Source organism: Oratosquilla oratoria, chromosome 43 (assembly GCF_046742065.1).
Source record: "Oratosquilla oratoria isolate Oo_2021 chromosome 43, ASM4674206v1, whole genome shotgun sequence".
NCBI lineage: Eukaryota > Metazoa > Arthropoda > Malacostraca > Stomatopoda > Squillidae > Oratosquilla > Oratosquilla oratoria.
In genome coordinates this window covers 40,328,970-40,331,469 of record NC_134819.1, presented here as the reverse complement: position 1 = coordinate 40,331,469, position 2,500 = coordinate 40,328,970, and the positions used below count along the sequence as shown (strand labels likewise).

Genomic DNA, 2,500 nt, shown 5'->3' with positions numbered 1-2,500 from the left:
CTAGTTTCGCCTGAGTGGCTTCTTCAGAGGAGCATGTTCCTCTGAAGAAGCCACTCTGAAGAAGCCACTCAGGCGAAACTAGTCAGGAATAAAAGTATTTCCCTCAGCCCGTGTTCCCTTTACCTCCTATTCACAATAATAATGATAATGATGATGATGATGATGATGATGATGATAATGATAATCATTTATGATAATAATAATATAATGATATAACAATATAATATTATAATACATATACTAAAGGCTTTTTCCCCCTTACAAGGGAGGCAGCAAAGAAAGAAAAAAAAAAAGGCATAAAATCCTTTCACACCCATTCCATCCTCATATAATCCACTCCCATTCACCTCACCCCCCTTCCTCTTACCTTGGCTCCTTATGGATGACGGGTAATCCCTGCATCTCGCCCACTGCTCTGAGTCAGAAGCAGTGTCTCAAAACAGAGCACATCCACAGCAAGGCGGTTTCATTTAATTGGCGACAGACCCCCTCCATCCCCTCATGCAGTAAAAGAGAGGACGGGGAGAAATCCCTTCAGGCTGCGTCAAATTAATTATTTTTCACACATAAACCGTCATCCCCCTATCCCCCACCCACTTCCCTTCATGCACCACAGCATCATCTATACACAATCATTCTACATTCACCCCAATCTTGTCTTCTCCCGTCCTTCCTCAACAGACATACCCCTCTTTCCCAATGCCCTTTTTACCCCACCCATCCATATCATTGGTTGCCCTTTCATGTTTACTCCTTCCACCTCTGCCTTTCGCACCTTTTTTACTTATCTTTCTTCACTCATTCTTCCCATGCATGCAAACATCCAAATATTTTTTCATCAATCCTATCTCCCAACTCCCTTTTCACCCCCGTACTCCTCCTCACCTCCTCGTTTCTCATTCTATTCAGCCTAGTAACCCCTATCATACTTCTTAGGTACCTCATCTCAAACGCATTTAAACTCCTCCTCTTTTATGTTCCATGTTTCTGCTCCATACAGTGCTGTCGGCACAATCACTCTTTTATACAATCTCCTCTTAGAATCCATTCTCAAATGTCTATTTCTCATTACACTCTTTAATCCCCCAAGGCATTTACTTGCTTCTGTCAATCTACATTCTATCTCCACCTCCACCATTCCCTTTCCTGTCACATTCGCACCTAAATATCTAAAACTAACCTCTTCCTCCAGTCTCTCTCCCTTAATACTCACTTCCAGTCTGCTGCCACTTTCTCCCCTTGTACATCTCATCACCATACTTTTACCCACATTTATACTCAATTTCCTTCTCTCGCATACCATTCCAAACTCTGTCACTAACTTCCTTAATCCCTCTTCTGATCTTACCACAAGCGCAGTGTCGTCAGCAAACAACAACTGGCTTATCTCCCATTTTTCTTCATTTTCTTTAATCATCTCCTATACCCGACCCATTACTCTTTCGTTTACCTCTCGCACCACCCATGCATGTATAAATTCAACAGACAGGGCGACGCAATACACCCCTGCCGGATTCACACCTTTACATCAAACCATTCACTCTTTCTATTTCTGATTCTAACAGAGGGTCTACTACTCTCGTAAAAACTCTTGACTGCTCTTGACAGCTTTCCTCCTATCCCATATATCTGCATTACATCCTAAAGTGCTTTCCTGTCTACCCTGTCATAAGCCTTTTCCAAAATCATAAAGGCCAACAAAACATCCTTACTTTTTCCTAAGGCTTTCTTACATATCTGTCTTACCACAAAAATCTAATCCATTCAATCCATACCTGTCCTAAACCACAATCTTCCTCACCAATTACTTCCTCTGTTCCTCTCCTAATCCTTTCAATCAAAAACTTTCCATAAGCCTCCCTAACTATATTTAACAAACTTATCTCTCTGAAACTACTACACACGCACTTGTCCCCATTTTCCTTGTAAAATGGCACTACACAGGCACTATTCCAGTCCTCTGGCACTCTACCCTCTTTTAAACAAGCATTTAATCCTCACCAGCCAGTCCACCATCGCTGTACCTCCTTTTTAGGTATTTTGGATGACACCCATCCAACCTAGATGCCTTACCTGCTCTTATCATGTTAACAATTGCCTTTATCTTATCTTTCCCTATTTCTCCTCCATTTTACTCACTCATCGCTGTCATTTTATTAGCGCTTCCCACTGCAACTACCTTTCCCTCCCTATCCTCCTTCACATTTAACAACTCCCTAAAATACTCTGCCCATCATCCTATTACTGCCGTCTCTTCCATTATCATCTATCCATCTGCACCTTTTATCTTTTTCTTTTCTCAACATGATTTGCCTCCTTTTCCTCTCTCAATTTCTTTCCAAAACATCTTTTAATTACTTTAAAACATTTGTCATACTCTTAACCCATTTCACATCATCTGGTCTCCTCTTTGCCTCCTTTATCATATGCTTTAATTCTCTTCTCTTTTGTTTGTAATTTTCATATGATTCTCTTGCCCTCTTTTGTAACAAATCTGTGA

The 2,500-nt window shown here is 41.0% G+C and overlaps 1 protein-coding gene across 3 annotated transcripts in view; it reads left to right on the top strand.

Moving 5' to 3' along the window:
• LOC143021941 (uncharacterized) overlaps positions 1–2,500 on the top strand; it is a 759,783-nt gene that overhangs the window by 156,108 nt on the left and 601,175 nt on the right. The window lies entirely within an intron of this gene.